Raw genomic sequence first — 24,217 nt, forward strand, 5'->3', positions numbered from 1 at the left:
ATCAAGGGGCACGACGTCGGGCTCCAAGAATACCTTTAGTCGCTGTCCGTTCACCACATATTGGTCACCTTTCGCATCCATAATTGTCACCGCTCCCGTGGGTGAAATTGAGTGTACGACGTACGGTCCATCCCATTTGCTTTGCAATTTTCCTTTGCCAAAGAGTTTGAATCTTGAATTGTAGAGTAGGACCTTGTCTCCTTCTTTGAATTCCTTATTTTGTAATCGTTTGTCGTACCATCTCTTCATCCTTTCTTTGTAAATTGATGCATTATTGTACGCTTTCAATCTTAACTCCTCCAATTCGCTTATTTGGATTCTCCTTTTAATTCCAGCGGCTTTCGCATCAAAGTTCATTCACTACAAAAAATCTGTTGATCCATGACGATTGAATTTCGTCATAGATCACTGAAAAACCGTCATAAAACAGTATTTATGACGATCTCAAATAACGTCATGTATTGAGCGTCACAAATCACACCTCGTGACGTTACTTAAATTTTCGTCATAGATTGCTTGATCCATGACGCTTTAAAACCGTCATGGAATGTCCCCGGGCCCCCGAAGCCCAACCCAAGCCCGTTTTCTATGACGAAAATTAACGTCACGAACAGTATAAGTTTCGTCACAAATTTAATTGCCATGTCACACAATGGTGACATGAAGAATGACGTGGCTGTTGACTTGACGATGACGTTGATAGCAATGATGACATGGCTGCTGACATGACAATGATGTGGACAGTGACATGGCAATCGCACGTGATGTGGCAAGTGACATCAGCAGCACAGCCCATAAGTTGATGGACCCAATTCAGAGTGGGCCACCAAATTGGGCCTAATTTCAATCCTTTTATTAAAATAGTCATTACAGCCCAGAATATATACCAAAATTGTAAGACCATTTATCACAGCATCAAATCAAATACAATATCGTATGATTTACATTGAGAAGCACCTCAAAATTTACATGCAAGTTACATTCATCTTGCATCAAAAGCAACACTAGAAACAAAAACATCAAATATTCCAGCATTTGCCTTCATATTTCCAATCTCTTCTCACTTTTTGTTCCTTCTACCATTTCATCCTAACATGAAAAGAGCACATTGTCAAATATTAATTAGAGGACAATATTTGTATTTGTGATGGAAACTACTGAAACTAGCAGAAATTCACATTGACAAATATTAATCAGAGGGATATTTGTGATGGAAATTACTGATACTAGCACGAACTGGTTCAATTATAACAGTGGAATTAATGTTGTAGACTTAATTAAAATACTACGCTCGACAATTGACACTAGTGATAAAAAAAGTAATCAATTAGGGCATGCAAACCAAATGTTCTAGCACCAAATGAGACCAACTACACATGGTACTGCTGCATCTATAAATAATCAGAGCTCTGTTCAATCAAGCATGCATGACAGGATGAGCATCGCAATTAAATTGACTGCAAACCAGTAGCAGTGTAGTCTTTTCTTTGTGTTAAAAGCTAAGTGTGGCACTAGGAATTATGTGGCACTGAATGGAACAATGAGCAATCAGACTACTCAAATTGATAGAGGCGTTTCAAAGACATTGCAATCAAATTGTTGGACTACTGCTCACCTAAAAGTAGAGTCTGGGCTGTTTCCTGGGCTTCTGCACCACGCCAAAACAATTACCTGTATCCAAGAGAAGAAGAGAAGAAGTTGCAGGCACTGACAGCTAGTTGAAAGCGAACTGAGCTGCTAAAAAATCAAGCAAAGCAACTTCGATTAGAGTTAAAGATTCCATATTAACCTGGCCACGGATCCCAGCAATATGGAGCTTTAGCCTATATATCCCTGCTGGTACCTGTAGACCACATTGCTTGCACTTGATCAGCATATGAAATTGCAGAGAGCACTAGCCGTAGCAGATCAAATAAATAGATGATACATATGGATTTACAATATCTCATGACTACAAATTAAAAGATGTCACATAGGTAAAGAGGCCCAAAAAGGATAAGACATTGCTAACTGAAAGAGAGAGACAACTTTTGATATAAGTATCACTACTACTTTTTTTTGACAGAATAAAATAAAAATACCATTGCTTAGAAATTGGATATCAGATAAAATAATAAAAGGTAATTTTGAACAAGTAATAAAGGAAGCCAAGTTTAAACTTAGTATATAAGGCACACTAGACATATATAGGGATGAGCTAAGTGGAACACAAATTGAATGTGTCATTTTGTACAGGTATATCTATAAATGACTACTGCTATATCTATATATATGATCAGAGCCCAGTTCAACAAAGAATCACGCATTTATTTCTTGTAGAGTTCATCGAACAGTGTATAAAGTAGCTCAACTGATAATACAACATAGTTTTCCAACGCACAAATGTAGCTGTATACATCGTTCAGTCACAAGGCAGAAAGGCAGCAGAATAGCATGAAAAAATTTTAGGTACCTTAAATCGACAGAGGAAGACAGGTGAGGACCGTGCGGGGATGGCCGCTCCATTCATCTCGCCGACGGCACCGCCGAGCTTGTGCGGCCTCCGCTTAAGGGGTTGGTCCTAGCGCCTCTACCTATCTGGAAAAAAATGCATCAACGCTCAGACGATGCAGCAGCCACAAGAAGCCAAAACCACAACAAATGGATGCAGCGTGCACTCACTAACAAATGAAGGAATCAAGGAATCGTTCAACCATCTAGCCAGCCAATCCAGAGCTAGCTAGCTAGCCCCAGTGCATCTCCTCTCCTCTCTAATCCACTCCAAAGTTCTGCACCCCATGGAAGTCTACGACGGTAGGGGCTGAGCGGAGGATCCAACAACAAGCGAGGAGCAGAGGAGGCACCTGATCTGGACGGAAGTGCTTGGAAGTCCGCGTGTTAGGAGAGCATGGGCCGGAGGTGCGGCGGGGAGGCTGCTGCCGCCGCTGCATCGCAAGCCATAGCTCGGGGGCCGGCCGCAGGACGCCGAGATCCACACGCTAGGAGAACTGGCCGCCGTGTCACACAACACTCAGTTGCCGCGCCCGTGCGTCTCCAGAGCCCCTCACCACCGAGGTGACCGCAGCACACGAACGCCTGGGCGTGAGCCCGTGCTACCGGATCTGGGTTCGTGGTGGCCGGAGCTGCTGGCCTTGGGGACGATCTGGTGGCTGCGGGTCAGTGGGGGGCAGATGTGGTGGCTGGCGGCGGGTGATCTGTAGGGAGGGAGAGGGGCGGGGGAGATGAGAACGGGCGCGGCAGGAGGTGGAGGCGGAGGCTGGCTGCCGGGTTTGGGGGAAGAGGAGAAGAGTTAGGGTTTGGAGCCGAGGCAACAGATTATATACCATGAGAAAATGATGTCAGCCATTGGATCGAATATGGACGGTCACAAATCGTTTAGCTGTTTGGGCTGAAATGGGCCTTCTCATTCTTTCTCTGCCAAATGTTTTTCTTCTTTTTCTATTTTATTGGAACATTGTAAAGTAACATACAAAAATAATTATCTTATATATACTTATATATTTTTGGTATATAGTAGAGTATATATAAGTTTTGTTTTATAAGTTTCAATAATTTTTAAGCTCATTTACTATTTTCAGTAGTTTAAATTAATTTCTGGATGTTTATTGAATATAATGAAAATTTGAATTGCATGTATTTAAAATAATATTAAAAAATTCCAAATAAATATATTTAAGTAATTATATTATACTATAGCTCATATCCAAAAAGTATGTATAAATTTCAAACGATTGTTAGGGACAATTCAAACTTCTATTTACAATCGTATTATAAAATAATATTGATAATACATAAAATTTCTCTAAAACTTCTGAAAATTGGCATAGAATCATTTTATGGATGTATAAGCTTGACAAAAAATTTTCATAAGATTTATGATAATTGGAGGATACATTGTTCACAAAATGGATAGATTTCTCACATTGTTTCATACAACTCAAGTCAAACTTTGAAATTTGAATACATCATAACATTTTCGAACACGTATCCACCCTAAATTTGGATACAACCTTACGTTGGCTATAATATAAGAAAATATTAAGCTACATTAGCAATTGTTATGTAAAAAACATGTTTTTTCAATTCTCCATTTAGGTGGAAGAAAGCAAGCCATATGAAAAATTTCTGAAAATAACAATTAACATGCAAACAAACACTATTAAATGAAAAATCATGACTTTAGAAAAATTTAGAAAAAAGAAACATCAAATTTGGAGTTCATACGAGGAAGAAATACTAGTTACAAATTTTAATTCCAGATCAAAAAGAGAAAATGAACTCTATATATGTTCTTCGTCTCACTCGGTATAAAAAAATAAGACTAGAAATGGATGCCTGTCACAAAAAGAACGATGGTGCAGTGGTAAGTGCCTTCATTTGTAGAGGAAAGTTCCAGGTTCGATTTCTGCATCCGCCTTTTTTTTTCTCTGGCTTTGCGGTCTTCATAAAATATTTATTGCGCGTGGCCTTCACAAGCCAAGGTTTGGCGCACTTGTAGGGCGGTCGACTCTTGTCTTGGTGACCCCGGTTCGAGTCCCCAATTGCGCCTCTATTTTTTCGAATTAAAACATGGGATATATATGTATAAAAGACTTAATACCTGGCTTATAGTTGCAAACATTCTTGTAGCGTAATGGAAAGGTGGGTACCTCTTATGCTTGTGACCAGGGTTCGAACCCCTACACCTGCGCTACTTTTTTTCCCCTTTTTAAGCCATACTAACTAAAAAAAATAATGCCTAACATCCCATGAATGAGAGCATAGCTTATTTATTTTCTTTTTAAGCCATACTAATAATTTAACTAAAAAAATAACGCCTAGCATACTATGGATGAGAGCATAGCTTGAATAAGCATCAAACAAGTGAAACAAAAACTTGAATAAAAATGATGAATGTCAAAATATGTAATCAAAATAACTATGACGATTTCTATGACATTAATGTTAAAATGTGTGGGCTTAATTATGACGAATTCAATAAAACGTCATTAAGTTTTGGGCCTAGGGCCCATACCTTCAAATTCATGACGAAAATCTGAAAATTGTCATAGATTGTGTGCAATTATGACGCTGTTTAAAAATGTCATAAAATTTTCGTCATAGATCACCACATTTCTTTTAGTGATTTCCTTCATTGCCCAATACGCCTTATGTTCTAGCTCAACCGGCAAGTGGCATGTTTTTCCATAAACAAATTGATAAGGAGTCATACCAATCGGGGTTTTATGTGCCGTACGATATGCCCATAGTGCATCATCTAGTCTCTTCGACCAATCTTTTCCTCCTTTTACCACAGTCTTCTTTAAAATGTCCTTCAATTGCTTGTTCGAAGTTTCCGCTTGTCCGTTTGTTTGGGGGTGATAAGCCGTGGACACTCTATGTTCAATTCCCAATTTCTTCAAGCATTTACCAAAGTCTTTGCCTGTGAAGTGTGTTCCTCCATCGCTTATCAAGATTCTCGGTACGCCATATCGAGGGAAGATTACCGATTTAATCATGTGTATGGACTCCTCCGTTGATGCCTTCCGACATGGCATAGCTTCAACCCATTTCGAAACATAGTCCACCATCACCAATATATACTCAAATCCATGTGAGTTCACAAATGGTCCCATGAAATCGATTCCCCAGACATCAAATAGATCTATTTGTAAATTGTAGTTCAATGGCATGGCATTCCTTTGTGAGATATTCCCCGTCCTTTGGCAGTCCGGACAAGTCGAAACGAATCTTTTCGCGTCTTCATGCATCTCGGGCCAATAGAATCCACTAGCCCATACCTTAGCTTGAGTTCTAAAGTGCCCATAATGTCCTCCATATCCTGACGAGTGACACTTTCTTAGAACTTCTTCACGTTCCTCTCTCGGTATGCATCTTCTTAGGACTCCATCTTCTCCATATCTATATAAGTATGGTGGATCCCAATAGTATTTTCTTCTTTTCGTGATCACTCTTCTCTTTGCATTCTTATCCAAGTGATCCAAGGGCATCCCTTTTATTTCCCTTATTATTTCATTCATCCAACTATCTTTGTCGAGAATTCTATATAGGTGATCATCTCTCATTTGATCCTCGATAGGTTCTTTTCCATCGTCTCCATGGTTCATCCTTGATAGGTGGTCGGCCACAACATTTTCCGCCCCTTTCTTGTCCCTTATCTCTACATCGAATTCTTGTAGCAATAGGATCCATCGAATCAAGCGTGGTTTAGCATCTTTCTTGGACAAGAGATACTTGATTGCCGCATGGTCGGTATAAACTATCACCTTAGAGTTTACTATGTATGATCTGAATTTTTCGAAGGCGAATACCACGGCAAGCAATTCTTTCTCCATCGTTGTTGCATAATTAACTTGGGCTTCATTGAGAGTCTTGCTTGCGTAGTAGATAGCATTTACCTTCCCCTCTTTCCTTTGTCCAAGGACGGCTCCTACGGCGTAATCGCTTGCATCGCACATGATTTCAAAAGGTAGATTCCAATCCGGAGGTTGCATGATAGGAGCACTTATGAGGGATTGCTTGAGTGTTCGAAATGCGTGAAGACAATCACTATCGAAGATGTATTCCACATCTTTTTGGAGAAGTTGTGTCAATGGCTTGGTGATTTTCGAAAAATCCTTTATGAACCTCCTATAGAATCCGACATGACCGAGGAAGCTCCTCAAAGATTTGATATCCGTAGGTGGTGGCAATTTTTCCACGGTTTCTATCTTCGCTCTGTCCACCTCTATCCCTCTCTCGGAGATAACATGACCGAGAACAATTCCTTCTTTCACCATGAAATGACACTTCTCCCAATTAAGCACAAGATCAACCTCTCCACATCTTTTAAGAACTTTCTCCAAATTTGCCAAGCAATCATCAAAGCTAGTGCCATGCACCGAGAAATCATCCATGAATACCTCCATAATCTCTTCTATGAAATCTGAAAATATAGTCATCATGCACCTTTGAAAAGAAGCGGGCGCATTGCACAACCCAAAAGGCATCCTCCGATATGCAAAAGTTCCATACGGGCAAGTAAATGTGGTCTTATGTTGATCATCCGGATGAATAGGTATTTGGAAGAATCCCGAGTATCCGTCAAGGTAACAAAAGTGTGAATGCTTTGCCAACCTTTCTAGCATCTCGTCAATGAATGGTAGTGGAAAATGATCCTTCCTCGTTGCCTTATTCAATTTTCTATAATCGATGCACATCCTCCATCCCGTGATGGTTCTCTGTGGTATCAATTGCTCCTTCTCATTTTTCACAACCGTGAGTCCTCCTTTCTTTGGAACGCAATGAACGGGGCTTACTCATTCACTATGTGGCACGGGGTATATTATTCCGGCATTCAACAATTTGATAACCTCCTTCTTCACCACATCACGCATAGCATGGCTCAACCTTCTTTGATGCTCTACCACCGGCTTGTATTGCTCCTCGAGTTGTATACGATGTGTGCAAAAAGCGGGGCTAATACCTTTCAAGTCATTAATCGAGTAGCCGATCACCTTTTTGTGCTTCTTCAATAAATTCAGCAACTTCTCCATCTCTTCCGGGCTCAATTCGTCGCTAATAATCACCGGAAAAGTCTTGCCATCTCCCAAAAATTCATATTTCAATCCCTTGGGGAGTGGCTTCATCTCAACATCGGGCGCACCATCCTCTTCTTGATCTAACTCTCCAATGTCTTCAAATTTTTCTTCCTCCAAATTCCCATGTCGCGGCTTCAACTCTTCTATTGTTTCCACTAGTTCTCCGTTTTGATCATCTTGAGCGTCTTCATTCTCCAAAGCGCGTTGGAGAGGATCCCTGAAAGAATCAATGGAACGAATGCTCTCTACCTCTTCGTTATCAAGAGGTAGAGGTGAAGCAAAAGACGGTTTTGAATGAAATTCGAATGAGTGCTTCTCTCCATCTAGATCAAAAGTGACAATCCCTTTTCCAACATCTAGAATAGGATTTACTAATTTGAGAAAGGGTTTTCCAAGGATTATGCCTTCATGCTCATCATCACTAGCATTAATCACAAAAAACTCGGTAGGAATTTTTTTACCCGCTATGGCAACATTTAGATTTCTAAGCACTCCTAGCGGTTTGATTAATCTACCATCTCCCATGATCAATTTAATGATTGTGGCATCTAGGTTTGATGTTTTGTTAAAAATCTCAACATAAACTTTGGAACTCATCACACTAACATGGGCACCAACGTCACATAAAACATTGCAACATTTTATTCCTTCTATCATGCAATCAACGCGAGGTGTAGGTGATGGGTTACCTTCGCCTTGATCGCTTCCAATCGCATATACTTGGGCTATGTGCGCGTAGGGTGACGATTCCGTGTTCACTCCTAGGGTCCTTTTGATCTCCAGCACTTCGTCCAAGTCGATCTCTTCCTCTTTTTCTTCAAAAAGTTTCCGAATAATATCACCGGCTGATTCCTTGCCAAATGTGTATCCCGTGTGATTATCCGGCGGGAAGTCTTCAGCTATCACCTTCGCCATTCCTCGCTGATTTGGATGCGGTCTTGCTTTGTCGAACAATTTTCCGAAGTCAATTGGTATCCATTCCATTTGCTCGAATTCCCTTAGCGATTTGGCGGTGCCCATGGTTCTTCCTTTCTTTTCCGGGTCGTCTTTCGTTGCACTCCGATGCTTCTTCATCGTGGTTTGCCTCTATGACTTTCCCATGCTTCGGTTGTTCTTCCTTCACTTCCGATGCCTCTTTTCTAAAAATTCCAGCAAGCACCCGCACTTGAGATTCTTCATCGGAGCTTGCCGAACATCGTTTTTCCCAATCTCTTCTCATGGCCGCACCCTTGCTGATTTTTTGTAGGAGTTGGGCGGCTTCCGTGAGTGTTTTCTCCATGAGATCTCCTCCTGCACACATTTGAACAAATTGCATGCACTCGGGGGTTAGGGAAAAATAAAAAGTATGCAAGAGTACTTCACTGGAAAATCCGAGCTTCGGTCCTTGTTCAATCAATTCATTGAATCTATCCCATACTTGATCTATCCCTTCTTCTTCTCCTTGCGCGAAGTTGATTACTTGCTTCCGAATATGTTGAACCTTGTTTAACGGAAAGAACCGCTCGCAAAATTTCTTCATCAAGTCATCCCAATTTCCTTTTACCTCGAAGGATGCAAGCGCAAACCATCTTCTCGCTTTCTTCCCAAGTGATTATGGGAAAAGATTCCATCTAAACCAAGCTAGCGGAACTCCGTCTTGTTGTACCGTGTTGCAAAGCATTGTGAACCACTTGATATGTCTATATGGGTTGTCCGTCTCATCTCCTCTAAAGGGGTTTGCCGCCGCCATCTTGATGATTTGAGGCTTCATCTCGTACTCGGTGGCTCGCAACACCGAATCTGATTTTTGCATGTCGAAGTCCTCCGATCGCGGGCTTGCATAATCCCTTAGTGATTTTTCTCCTTCCTCCATGTGTTGAATGAGATGGCCCATCTAGACAATCAAAACAAAAACAAAAACAAAAATTTTCTATGGAAAAGGTTAGGTGTTAGTAACCAACAAAATTAATACAAAGTTAAACGTAGCAAAATCGCTTGATCCCCAGCAACGGCGCCAGAAAAGCTTGTTGACGCTTCTTAAAGCGCCAATTTACGTACCGCAAGCGCACGGATCGTGTATAGCTTTTCCCTTAGAGTATTCCCCCAAGGTTTATCAATCCACGGAACAAGTGTATTACTATGCTTAACTAAGTACTAATGATGTTAGTAAAAGATCTATATTGAATGATTGAGTGTGAAATAGATCTAATCTAACCAATCTAATCTAATCTAGACTAGTGAGCAATGATAGATGTGTGCACAAGATATGAAGAGCATTTGTCCATAGGGTCTAGGATCACTAGAGATGTAATCGCCAAGCAACGAAGAACAGATCTAATCTACCAAAGGTGTGTTCCAAGATCAAAACCTTTCCCTCCCGCATACTGTCACTACACGAGGATAATCGGTAACGAATCAACAAGAACACGATAGTTGATGTAATCTAAGTAAACCATGCAAGAGCAAAGCAAACTCAAAGCCAAGTCGCGAACTATTAGGCATCAAAGCATCATCAACAAGAATCGTGATAGATCAATCTCATAAAGGATTCGGCAATTACAACTCAAGATCTCCTTACAACCCCATGAACAAATGAGGACTTTACCCCATGAAGCTAAGCGAAGCGTAGTCGATCATGGTGACGAAATCTCCGGCAAGGGATGGATCCCTTGCTATCCTCCAACTTGCAGCGGCGCCGAGGGACGATGAGGCCTCCGGTGTCGCCTTTCTCTTGTGTCTAACTCGAATGTATCTCTGGATGCTCTTCTCTGCGATCTCTGTGATCTTTTCTGCTGCCCTCCTCCGATCTCTCTTTTTTGACGGCGGCTTCGGGGTATTTATAGGCAGATATGGTCGGTGGTTTTGGTAAAACATAGATTAGGGTTGACGCATACTTCGTGCCGAAGAAAACCGAGACCGATTGGGCTCCGAAAAGGGCTAGGCCGGCCGGCACAAGGACTCCAGGCCGGCCGGCCTGGGCTTTTCTGGCCCCTTTCGGTCCCATCTTTTGCGTGTTGATTCTTCCTTTTATTCCTCATCTTAGCCCAGTTGTAACCATGCGTCAAAACATCTCCAAAAATGTCCCAATTCCTGTCAAAATACAACATGCTCCAAAATCCAGGACAAAATCGAAAATGGTCAAGTTTGGGTGCCAAGTGGCGGGTTAGTACATGAATCATCCCGAAGAATTTACCAAAACAACTCCTAATTGTATAATAAAATGGATGCTTAAGGAGCGCCAACAATACGCCACTGAGTAGCGTATGTTAACGTTGGCCATACGGCGGAAATTGTATGGCTGCCGCTTCTATAGTGAGCGGTAATGTTTGGGGGATGCTTTCATGAGTGCTGGCATGAAAGGTTCATTGGATATATATATGTTCTGTCAATCTTCTGCAGGTACACTAACCGCGATTCGATAATTTAAGAACGGTTAGAATGTATCGACTATCTATATAGGGAGAGCCGTATCTATGTTATGCTACCATGCTAACCACGTAAGCCCAACGATAGTTGGCAATTGTTTATTTTGTGAGGACGGTTAGGACGTGCATGCATATTTGGTTGATGTTTGATTTGGTTCCTAGTCTTTGAAGTTGTTACATAAGCTTTGTAAGGAATTCCTAGTATGAGTCCTCATAGATAAGTGTTAGTGTGTTTAGATCAGGAGGGAGTTAAATTCTGATTCTAGGAGCATGCTTGTTAAAATGCTTAGACTTTCTTGGATGAAAAAGATGGTTTTGAGTCTTGTTTTCATCCTAAGCCCCATCTTGTTGTTATAAGGATCTTTTCATTCCTTAGAATCTCAAATGATGAACCAGTACCACTTGGAAGTTTGTTACTTTCTGAAGTTGGTGAAACCAGATAATTCTTCGAATCAGAATCGTATTTCTCCACATTCTTCTTAAAAAGCTTAGTTGAGAAAGTCTTTTTGTAAGTTAGTGGCTTTGGATTTTGTTTGAACCTTACCCTTGATCTTAGCTTGTTAATGAATCCAACCCTTGATCAATGCCTTGAATCTATTCCTATCAAAGTCATTATTTCCTTTTCCTTCATGGTTCCCTGGTTTAGCCATGATGTTTGTTAGCAAAAAACCCCATCAATAGTCATTCTTTTCCTCTTGGTATTATGCCGGATATTGCTGGCTATTTTGGATGTCTAAATCCTATATTTTCATTCTTGCTCAGTTAATTTTGGATAAATTAAAAAGTTCCTTGATAATACAATGCATAATGTTGACTTTTGAATCTGTAGTAAACCTTTGAAATACAGTCATTGATGCAATAATCATGCATCACATCATTTCATGTCATTTGTCAATGCATAGTGTTGCATCATGATCGGGAATCTGTAGATTGACTAGTGGGTATACGTTTGAGTACCACTTCATGGGTTGTCTTCGGTTCCTATCTTATCGTTGCTGGCGCTATTGGGTTGCCACTCTTGATTTCTCTTGTGGTGGAGTTTAGTCATATAACCTTGACGCCGCGACGAAACCTTGCATCATTGTCGTTCCTCGTTCCTTTTGACGTTCTCTTTTTGGATCTGAAAATCTTACATGGCTTACCTATCCAATCTCGTTGAAGAGCCGTGCAAGAATTAAGTTCGGGCGTTTGTTTAAAAGCCTCATCGTCATCCGGAGGCGTCCCTAGCTGCATACAAAGAGGAAGTTCCTTTCACCTTAGTAGGAAATTCTGGTTTTGGACTGCATGTGTAACCTTGAGTTCCCTAAACCACCTTGCTTATTTTGGGCTAGAAACTTTTGTATGCAATGCTGTTTACAGCTATTTGTGTGTATGAGGTTTATGTGGGTCCTCCTGAAATAGAAGTTGTCATACTGCTAAAGATGTCTCCACTTTATGCTGTTTCTTAGGTGAATAATGGAGTATGCAGTGGGAAGTAGTAGGAAGGACCCTGGCCAGGGGCACATCAACCTTCTACCCTCTGACGTCGTGATAACCGAAGCACCAATGAAGCAATTTGAGCCTTGCCACTGTTGTAAGACGTACGACCGCCCTTGTCTACGAAACAGCTTCAGCAAAAAGAAAAGTGATCACAACGAAGTATCCAAAGGATATGATAACCCCAAACCGGAAATAAATGGGAAGAAAGAGAAGACACCGACTGGACCCTCCGGTGTGCAGCCACCGAGATATCGTTTGATGCCAAACGCAGCTCCTAAGGCCCCACCTAGAAATGCACCATCAGACAAATGGATTCTTAGGCCACCCCAGCAGCAAGGAGCAACTAGATTCTCAACACCACGGCAACAGCAACACTCTGGTCCAAGGACAAATGATCGACCATTCAGCCGCAAGAATAGTTACAACCGTTGTTTCAATTGCGGGAGTACCTTCCACTTTGCTAAAAATTGTCCAGAACCCAAGAAATCTTATTCGAGTCAGAACTTCAACCAGAACACTAACCTGAACAATCAAGGCAAGGGCAAGAAGCAAGACATGCAAGGGAAGATCAACCTTATTACTCTTACTAAACTTTTGGAGCAACAAAATTCTCCCGACTTCCTTAATCCAGGTACTTAGCCTCCCGGTCTTTTCCTATTCTCGAATCTCGGGGCGAGATTTCTTTTTAGGGGGGAAGGCTGTGACACCCTAGGTGTCTGCTCAATAGTTGTGTATCCATTTTATGCATCATGTGCTTGATTTGCTGGAAAAAGGATCTTTTTGTAAATATAAAAGGTTCTATGTGTAATTATGATTTTATGCAAGGTCCTTTCTGCAATTTTTATTGATTAAAGTGTGCAATTATTGCTTTTCTGGAGGGTATTTTTGCAAAATTCAGTGCATTTATTACATGGCAGCAAATTTTGCTTTTAAATCTAAATTTAAAGTGAAATTACCTTGAATTTGATAAAATTCCTAGAATTCAAAATCCTTTCCATGTTTTCAAACTTAGCTCTTGAATCTTTGATCAAATAAATTTTTGCACAACATCAAAGTTGTAGATCTTGAAAAATTGAACAACTTTCATGTTGGGCACTTTTTCATTTGAGCCCTAGATTAATAGTTATCAATGTTTTACAGATAGGTCCCAGAAATTTTGGAAATTTCGTTTAGGTCCCTGCCTTCTTCCTCAGCCTGCCTCTCTGCTCTGCTTCTCACCGCCGGTGCCGTGCGCCGCCCGCCCGCCGCTCTGGGTCGCCCCCGGGCCCCCTCTTGCGTTGCGCTGGCCTCTACACGTCGCCTGGAAGGTTTCCCCCGCCACCCAGGCTGCTCCGCTGGCCTGGTGCATGCACGCCACGCCGCCCAGAACCACCTCGCGGTCGCCACCTCGCCGTCGCCGTGGCCCGGACAAGACACACCCCCAGAGCTCGATTTCTCGTGCGCAGCCGCACTACAAGTACCCCAGAGAGCTTCATCCCTCATTCTTTTACCAATTCCCCACTTCCAGAGCTCGGAACGCTGCTGCCGCCCATATCCGCGCCGACGAGCTCACCCCCGCCGTCGAACCGCCTCTCTGCTGCTTCTCCGCCCTCAATCGACCCCACCAGTAGCTTTGCCTCGACCTCACGCCACTCTCAGGCCTAATCCCGCTCTCAGACCTCCACCGGAGCCCCCTCGCCGTCGTAGCCGAGCTCCGCCGCCGCCAAGCTCGCCGCGGAGCCGCCACTACAGTCCTGCTCCGCCCAAATCAATCCTCCCACGAGCATCCCACACTCCCACCGGTGCTCCCCGACTCGACCCTCGCCGCCCAGTGCTACCGGAGTACCCCCGCCGACGAGCGCCTCCGCCGCCGTCTCGCTGTCCACCGCCGACCGCCCTCCTCCGACCCTCTCCCGACGCGCCAAGTACACCAGGAAGTCCGCCTTGGCCTGCTCTCCATTTGCCCCAACCCCACCCTCGCCGCCGACGACCCCCACCCCGGGTTCCGGCCGGTCAAACCCCGCCTCCCCTCTCTGTCCCGGCCGAGGACCTCGGGTTGGAATTCGAAGAAGCCCAGGGGGCTGTCTGCAAACCCCAAGACTCAGATGAATAGTGCCTTTAGGGACTTGTTTGTTATGATTTGCTGTGAAATTTGAAATTCAATATCAATTCGTAGAAAATTCGTAAAATATCAAATCTTGATGTTTTGGAATCCTCTTGAAGAGCTCTATGCAGTAGAACCATAATATGTTAGGCTTTAGTTACAAGTTTTTGCTGTAGAATTTGATTTGTGTTACTAGTGCATAATTATTAGTTGATTTTATCTTTTTCTTAACTACTGTTTGAAGCCTTATCTTGCAATGAAATTTTTATGGTATTTTACTCATGTGACACTAGTTTTGTGATAAAAATTTTGTGCTCAGTGCTAATGTGTAGCTTTTTATTTGATTTAAACCTTATTTAGTAGACTTTAATTATGATAAATAGTTTCTATTCATGATAACTCCTGAAAATATTCCTGAGTGGTCATCTGGAGTATCTTAGCTTGTCCAGGAAGTTTGAGCATCAGTTCATGGCTAGAACAGGAGCTAAAAATAAATCTTTCTAATCTGTTATCTGTTTTGTTTATTTTCTCAGAATTAATTCTGTGTAGATAAAATCATGGAAAATTAATAGTAGCTAAATCATTTCTTTGTAAACCTTCTGTTAAAGTTTGAGCTTCTACTTTGCTCTAGTTTGACCTGTATAATTCAAGATTGATCTAGGTGCTGTCTGAATAAAGGTTTTGTTGTGAATAAATGGCTACATGTCTTGGCATGAATTTTACAGGATAGCTTACTTTGTTCATGTTCTGTTTAGTGTAATATTTTCTGAATTTATTACTTACTGTGCACTGAGTGGTGGATTTATTAGCAAACCATGACTTGCTTGTTATAGGAAACAACTCCCACTATTTTATGAAGTTAGTATAACTTGTTTGTGCTGTTGATCATGATGCCTTGTGTAGTTAGATTTGTTATTTTACTACTCTATAAATGATTGCCCATGTGTGTTTTTATTTTGTTTGCTTAGCTTCACTACATCGCGAGTGTGTTTATAATTCTGTTCTTGCATTACATATAGATACGACTACTTTGTCGGACGGGACATACGAGCTGATCCTGGATTCCGAAGAAGGTGATTTCGAAGCTCAAGTGAACACTGCCGTACTAACTGAAGCCCCGGACCAAAGTTCGGAAGAGCCTAGAGCTGAAATAGTTAGCGACTACCGAGAAGGCAAGCCCCGGACATAACCTATATTTCAAATTATTATCATTTACTATTGTTATTTACTTGTGCATCTACAGTTCTTAGGATTTGAATTGAAACCCTAGATGCATGATCCTAGGAACCTATGTACTGAATACTAGACTTGAGTTCGACTACTTGCTAAGCTTATAGGACCGGTAAAAGTCGAGTGATTGCCTGTCACTCGCGAGCTTTATAGGAACTGCTTGTTTACCTTTCTGTTATCAATATAAGGACGACAGACGGGGTTGTGTTCGATTTCATGACCTTATGTGAGACCCCGTCTGTGTTGATTAACTTGCTAAGGTCGCGGTGTGTGGTAGCGATGGTTAAGTTTTTGAAAGTACTAGCCACATGCCGTAAATATGGTACGCGGTAAGCCTAGTAACCGATTGGACTGGGGAGTGGATATACCTGACACTCTCTCTTAGGGATAGGTTTTATTTTATGTTGTGCAACACTACGACTATGAGGGACAAGGTATAGAGTGCCCTATGGGACGAGAGAAGTGCCCTGTGGGACGAGGGGAGCCCTATAGTCGGGGAGAGTGTTCCTATCCATAAGCCGGAAAGAAAGGTCAACGGTTGTTTGGGAATGACCCGACGGTGTTCCAGACGTGTGTGTTAGGTTTGCCTGGCCAGGTTGAATTTCGATTCAGAATCATCCGCCTCTCACGATGAAATGAGACTGCTTGATCTCTTTGCCACACAGAGTAATAAGAGCAACATTACTATAATTAATCTGGATGTTTGCTTAGAAGATCTACCATGTTTGGATAGTAGTTGCTTACCTAGAATGGTTAATCAACTAGAATCTGGAAAGCTAAAATTTGAAAGTAAGGACCTACTCTTTATTGCTTTTCAGCAAAGGAAACCAGAGCCTCACAAACCCTGCATAGTCTAGCTAAAGTGGGTTAAGTATACCCATTGACGGTTAAGTCTTGCTGAGTATTAGAATACTCAGCCTTGCTGTTGAAACACTTTTTCAGGTACGAGTTTTGAGGATCAAATCTCTAGCTTGACCTATCCTTGCTCGTTGCTTCCTGGCTGGTCCGTAGAGTGGGATACGTCTTCGGTCGGCAATGACCCTGACGAGTGATATCATGCTTGGGCTAGCTTGGTACCATTTTGCGACGTGTTGTAGCCGTCGTGTTTTATCTTCCGCTGTTTAAACTCTGAACTTATAGTTATGGTTTGTATAACTGTTTTACCAAAGTTGGTTTTGTAATAATGTTTTGAACTGGTTGTAATCACTACTGAACTTGCCTGTGTTGTAAAATTTGTGGTTGTAATATCTCTGGACTCGCCTTCGTGCGGGGTATGCTTGTTCGATCCGAGAACTGGTGGTTGTATCAGGACGTTACCCGACAGACCAAGAATTGTTCCGTTTGAAGTGCGTTTGAGCTAGTGTTGCCTTTATGGTGATGCCCTGTGCACTTGAGCCGGGATAATTCAAGTGGTTCTGTCACAGCTGGTATCAGAGCTACAAGTGTACACCAGAGGTGTTGGAACCTTAAAAATCATTTTCCGTATAAAATTGGAAGAACAAGGTATTTCGGAAAACTACGTTGGAATCGTTAAGAATTGTGCATAGAACGTAAAGTCCTAGGGAATTTATGGGAATTACTAGGTGGTTATTTATGTATGGTTTATGTATCCGACTTCCAGCACTTTACATTTTGTTAAACCATACTCACAAGTAACTCTTAATTCTTGTAACGACGCACCTACGTTGAGGTAAGAAGGTAAGGATCCTCAGTCAGCTAAGGGAGTCTGACCTTCCCGTCGGTGATGCGAGCCGAACGTTGTCCTCAAGCAATGGCATACTTGAGGTGCTTCCAATATACCGACTATTAGTTGACTATATTGGAAGTAAAGTGTGCTCAGTCAGCTGAGGGAGTCTGACCTTCCCGTCGGCGATGCGAACCGAACGCTGCGCTCAAGCAGTGGCCTACTTGAGCTGTTGCCAATATACCGATCTCGGTCGACTATATTGGGAGTAAAGGAACTCGTGAATACGCCACTGAGTAGCGTATGTTAACGTTGGCCATACGGCGGAAATTGTATGACTGCCGCTTCTATAGTGAGCGGTAATGTTTGGGGATGCTTTCATGAGTGCTGGCATGAAAGGTTCATTGGATATATATATGTTCTGTCAATCTTCTGCAGGTACACTAACCGCAATTCGATAATTTAAGAACGGTTAGAATGTATCGACTATCTATATAGGGAGAGCCGTATCTATGTTATGCTACCATGCTAACCACGTAAGACCAATGATAGTTGGCAATTGTTTATTTTGTGAGGACGGTTAGGACGTGCATGCATATTTGGTTGATGTTTGATTTGGTTCCTAGTCTTTGAAGTTGTTACATAAGCTTTGTAAGGAATTCCTAGTATGAGTCCTCATAGATAAGTGTTAGTGTGTTTAGATCAGGAGGGAGTTAAATTCTGATTCTAGGAGCATGCTTGTTAAAATGCTTAGACTTTCTTGGATGAAAAAGATGGTTTTGAGTCTTGTTTTCATCCTAAGCCCCATCTTGTTGTTATAAGGATCTTTTCATTCCTTAGAATCTCAAATGATGAACCAGTACCACTTGGAAGTTTGTTACTTTCTGAAGTTGGTGAAACCAGATAATTCTTCGAATCAGAATTGTACTTTCTCCATATTCTTCTTAAAAAGCTTATTTGAGAAAGTCTTTTTGTAAGTTAGTGGTTTTGGATTTTGTTTGAACCTTACCCTTGATCTTAGCTTGTTAATGAATCCAACCCTTGATCAATGCCTTGAATCTATTCCTATCAAAGTCATTATTTCCTTTTCCTTCATGGTTCCCTGGTTAAGCCATGATGTTTGTTAACAAAAAACCCCATCAATAGTCATTCTTTTCCTCTTGGTATTATGCCGGATATTGCTGGCTATTTTGGATGTCTAAATCCTATATTTTCATTCTTGCTCAGTTAATTTTGGATAAATTAAAAAGTTCCTTGATAATACAATGCATAATGTTGACTTTTGAATCTATAGTAAACCTTTGAAATACAGTCATTGATGCAATAATCATGCATCACATCATTTCATGTCATTTGTCAATGCATAGTGTTGCATCATGATCGGGAATCTGTAGATTGACTAGTGGGTATACGTTTGAGTACCACTTCATGGGTTGTCTTCGGTTCCTATCTTATCGTTGCTGGCGCTATTGGGTTGCCACTCTTGATTTCTCTTGTGGTGGAGTTTAGTCATATAACCTTGATGCCGCGACGAAACCTAGACTCTCGTGTGTGCTGCAGCCACATGATTGAGTTACTAGGAGCGCACTGGTGTCTAGGTATGTGTGACGTAACTCACTGCAATCCCCTTCTATGCAACCCTACTAGTGTCCTAACATCTGATCCTTCCTCAAGCGTATAGGGCTAACGAGTTTTAGTCGGGGAAGTATGGGTACGATATGTGCATTGCATTGTGTACCTCATAAACTAATGTGTATATGAATCATACTTTATGCATCTCACACGTGTGTCAAACACGAGCATCGCCATTCTTGCATCATGGTGTATGCATCATTAGATCAGCATCAGGACAATTGCATTGCGTCATATGCACCATTTCAGTTGCACAGGGAACATTCCATCATTGCATTGCACCACCATTGCAATCCTACATCTTATGGGTGCATCATTATCATGGTTTCGAGAATTTGCACTTGGAGTTGGAAGATTTTGTCATTACCCCTTGATGGCATTGGCATACATAAGCATATTTTGCCACTAGCATCCTGCAACTCAGTCCGATTATAAAATCCTGAGCAAGGATGTTCCAAAAATCTTCTCCTAAACCATTCTTTGCGTATCCTCACTTGTTCTCACAAATCTTGTGCTGAATCTCACCGACATCCGTTTTCTTCATGTAGTGATCTCAGCATTGAGAGAACTGGCCACCTTGCATCATTGTCATTCCTCGTTCCTTTTGACGTTCTCTTTTTGGATCTGAAAATCTTACATGGCTTACCTATCCAATCTCGTTGAAGAGCCGTGCAAGAATTAAGTTCGGGCGTTTGTTTAAAAGCCTCATCGTCATCTGGAGGCGTCCCTAGCTGCATACAAAGAGGAAGTTCCTTTCACCTTAGTAGGAAATTCTGGTTTTGGACTGCATGTGTAACCTTGAGTTCCCTAAACCACCTTGCTTATTTTGGGCTAGAAACTTTTGTATGCAATGCTGTTTACAGCTATTTGTGTGTATGAGGTTTATGTGGGTCCTCCTGAAATAGAAGTTGTCATACTGCTAAAGATGTCTCCACTTTATGCTGTTTCTTAGGTGAATAATGGAGTATGCAGTGGGAAGTAGTAGGAAGGACCCTGGCCAGGGGCACATCAACCTTCTACCCTCTGACGTCGTGATAACCGAAGCACCAATGAAGCAATTTGAGCCTTGCCACTGTTGTAAGACGTACGACCGCCCTTGTCTACGAAACAGCTTCAGCAAAAAGAAAAGTGATCACAACGAAGTATCCAAAGGATATGATAACCCCAAACCGGAAATAAATGGGAAGAAAGAGAAGACACCGACTGGACCCTCCGGTGTGCAGCCACCGAGATATCGTTTGATGCCAAACGCAGCTCCTAAGGCCCCACCTAGAAATGCACCATCAGACAAATGGATTCTTAGGCCACCCCAGCAGCAAGGAGCAACTAGATTCTCAACACCACGGCAACAGCAACACTCTGGTCCAAGGACAAATGATCGACCGTTCAGCCGCAAGAATAGTTACAACCGTTGTTTCAATTGCGGGAGTACCTTCCACTTTGCTAAAAATTGTCCAAAACCCAAGAAATCTTATTCGAGTCAGAACTTCAACCAGAACACTAACCTGAACAATCAAGGCAAGGGCAAGAAGCAAGACATGCAAGGGAAGATCAACCTTATTACTCTTGCTAAACTTTTGGAGCAACAAAATTCTCCCGACTTCCTTAATCCAGGTACTTAGCCTCCCGGTCTTTTCCTATTCTCGAATCTCGGGGCGAGATTCCTTTTTAGGGGGGAAGGCTGTGACACCCTAGGTGTCTGCTCAATAGTTGTGTATCCATTTTATGCATCATGTGCTTGATTTGCTGGAAAAAGGATCTTTTTGTAAATATAAAAGGTTCTATGTGTAATTATGATTTTATGCAAGGTCCTTTCTGCAATTTTTATTGATTAAAGTGTGCAATTATTGCTTTTGTGGAGGGTGTTTTTGCAAAATTCAGTGCATTTATTACATGGCAGCAAATTTTGCTTTTAAATCTAAATTTAAAGTGAAATTACCTTGAATTTGATAAAATTCCTAGAATTCAAAATCCTTTCCATGTTTTCAAATTTTGCTCTTGAATCTTAAATCAAATAAATTTTTGCACAACATCAAAGTTGTAGATCTTGAAAAATTGAACAAATTTCATGTTGGGCACTTTTTCATTTGAGCCCTAGATTAATAGTTATCAATGTTTTACAGATAGGTCCCAGAAATTTTGGAAATTTCGTTTAGGTCCCTGCCTTCTTCCTCAGCCTGCCTCTCTGCTCTGCTTCTCACCGCGGGTACCGTGCGCCGCCCGCCCGCCGCTCTGGGTCGCCCCCGGGCCCCCTCTTGCGTTCTGCTGGCCTCTACACGTCGCCTAGAAGGTTTCCCCCGCCACCCAGGCTACTCCGCTGGCCTGGTGCATGCACGCCACGCCGCCCAGAACCACCTCGCGGTCGCCACCTTGCCGTCGCCGTGGCCCGGACAAGACACACCCCCAGAGCTCGATTTCTCGCGCGCAGCCGCACTACAAGTACCCCAGAGAGCTTCATCCCTCGTTCTTTTGCCAATTCCCCACTTCCAGAGCTCGGAACGCTGCTGCCGCCCATATCCGCGCCGACGAGCTGACCCCCGCCGTCGAACCACCTCTCTGCTACTTCTCCGCCCTCAATCGACCCCACCAGTAGCTTTGCCTCGAAACGCTGTTTGTTATGATTTGCTGTGAAATTTGAAATTGAATATCAATTCATAGAAATTCGTAAAATATCAAATCTTGATGTTTTGGAATCCTCTTGAAGATCTCTATGCAGTAGAACCATAATATGTTAGGCTTTAGTTACAAGTTTTTGCTGTAGAATTTGATTTGTGTTACTAGTGCATAATTATTAGTTGATTTTATCTTTTTCTTAACTACTGTTTGAAGCTTTATCTTGCAATGAAATTTTTATGGTAGTTTACTCATGTGACACTAGTTTTTTGATAAACATTTTGTGCTCAGTGCTAATGTGTAGCTTTTTATTTGATTTAAACCTTGTTTAGTAGACTTTAATTATGATAAATAGTTTCTGTTCATGATAAATCCTGAAAATATTCCTGAGCGGTCATCTGGAGTATCTTAGCTTGTCCAGGAAGTTTGAGCATCAATTCATGGCTAGATCAGGAGCTAAAAATAAATCTTGCTAATCTGTTATCTGTTTTGTTTATTTTCTCAGAATTAATTCTGTGTAGATAAAATCATGGAAAATTAATAGTAGCTAAATAATTTCTTTGTAAACCTGCTGTTAAATTTTGAGCTTCTACTTTGGTCTAGTTTGACCTGTATAATTCAAGATTGATCTAGGTGCTGTCTGAATAAAGGTTTTGTTGTGAATAAATGGCTACATGTCTTGGCATGAATTTTACAGGATAGCTTAATTTGTTCATGTTCTGTTTAGTGTAATATTTGATGAATTTATTACTTATTGTGCACTGAGTGGTGGATTTATTAGCAAACCATGACTTGCTTGTTATAGGAAACAACTCCCACTATTTTATGAAGTTAGTATAACTTGTTTGTGCTGTTGGTCATGATGCCTTGTGTAGTTAGATTTGTTATTTTACTACTCTATAAACGATTGCCCATGTGTGTTTTTGTTTTGTTTGCTTAGCTTCACCACATCGCAGAGTGTGTTTATAATTCTGTTCTTGCATTACATATAGATACGACTACTTTGTCGGACGGGACGTACGAGCTGATCCTGGATTCCGAAGAAGGTGATTTCGAAGCTCAAGTGAACACTGCCGTACTAACTGAAGCCCCGGACCAAAGTTCGGAAGAGCCTAGAGCTGAAATAGTTAGCGACTACCGAGAAGGCAAGCCCCGGACATAACCTATATTTCAAATTATTATCATTTACTATTGTTATTTACTTGTGCATCTACAGTTCTTAGGATTTGAATTGAAACCCTAGATGCATGATCCTAGGAACCTATGTACTGAATACTAGACTTGAGTTCGACTACTTGCTAAGCTTATAGGACCGGTAAAAGTCGAGTGATTGCCTGTCACTCGCGAGCTTTATAGGAACTGCTTGTTTACCTTTCTGTTATCAATATAAGGACAGCAGACGGGGTTGTGTTCGATTTCATGACCTTATGTGAGACCCCGTCTGTGTTGATGAACTTGCTAAGGTCGCGGTGTGTGGTAGCGATGGTTAAGTTTTTGAAAGTACTAGCCACATGCCGTAAATATGGTACGCGGTAAGCCTAGTAACTGATTGGACCGGGGAGTGGATATACCTGACACTCTCTCTTAGGGATAGGTTTTATTTTATGTTGTGCAACACTACGACTATGAGGGACGAGGTATAGAGTGCCCTATGGGACGAGAGAAGTGCCCTGTGGGACGAGGGGAGCCCTATAGTCGGGGAGAGTGTTCCTATCCACAAGCCGGAAAGAAAGGTCAACGGTTGTTTGGGAATGACCCGACGGTGTTCCAGACGTGTGTGTTAGGTTTGCCTGGCCAGGTTGAATTTCGATTCAGAATCGTCCGCCTCTCACGATGAAATGAGACTACTTGATCTCTTTGCTACACAGAGTAATAAGAGCAACATTACTATAATTAATCTGGATGTTTGCTTAGAAGATCTACCATGTTTGGATAGTAGTTGCTTACCTAGAATGGTTAATCAACTAGAATCTGGAAAGCTAAAATTTGAAAGTAAGGACCTACTCTTTATTGCTTTTCAGTAAAGGAAACCAGAGCCTCACAAACCCTGCATAGTCTAGCTAAAGTGGGTTAAGTATACCCGTTGACGGTTAAGTCTTGCTGAGTATTAGAATACTCAGCCTTGCTGTTGAAACACTTTTTCAGGTATGAGTTTTGAGGAGCAAATCGCTAGCTTGACCTATCCTTGCTCGTTGCCTCCTGGCTGGTCCGTAGAGTGGGATACGTCTTCGGTCGGCAATGACCCTGACGAGTGATATCATGCTTGGGCTAGCTTGGTACCATTTTGCGACGTGTTGTAGCCGTCGTGTTTTATCTTCCGCTGTTTAAACTCTGAACTTATAGTTATGGTTTGTATAACTGTTTTACCAAAGTTGGTTTTGTAATAATATTTTGAACTGGTTGTAATCACTACTGAACTTGCCTGTGTTGTAAAATTTGTCGTTGTAATATCTCTGGACTCGCCTTCGTGCGGGGTATGCTTGTTCGATCCAAGAACCGGTGGTTGTATCGG

General features: G+C 41.9%; 1 long non-coding RNA gene across 4 annotated transcripts; it reads right to left on the reverse strand.

Moving 5' to 3' along the window:
* Window positions 1-882: 882 nt before the first annotated feature.
* On the reverse strand, window positions 883-3,285 carry LOC120666133. 4 transcript variants are annotated; one of them, XR_005671577.1, is made up of 5 exons: window positions 2,844-3,285; window positions 2,453-2,577; window positions 1,790-1,843; window positions 1,616-1,671; window positions 883-1,089 (listed from the first exon to the last, which is right to left on the reverse strand). It is a non-coding gene; the product is annotated as an uncharacterized LOC120666133 (long non-coding RNA). The 4 variants fall into 4 exon arrangements; XR_005671576.1 differs by having other exon boundaries at window positions 1,616-1,843; window positions 2,453-2,573; XR_005671575.1 differs by having other exon boundaries at window positions 1,616-1,843.
* Between the last annotated feature and the right edge of the window lie 20,932 nt (window positions 3,286-24,217).

This window comes from Panicum virgatum, chromosome 3N, assembly GCF_016808335.1.
Source record: "Panicum virgatum strain AP13 chromosome 3N, P.virgatum_v5, whole genome shotgun sequence".
Lineage (NCBI taxonomy): Eukaryota > Viridiplantae > Streptophyta > Magnoliopsida > Poales > Poaceae > Panicum > Panicum virgatum.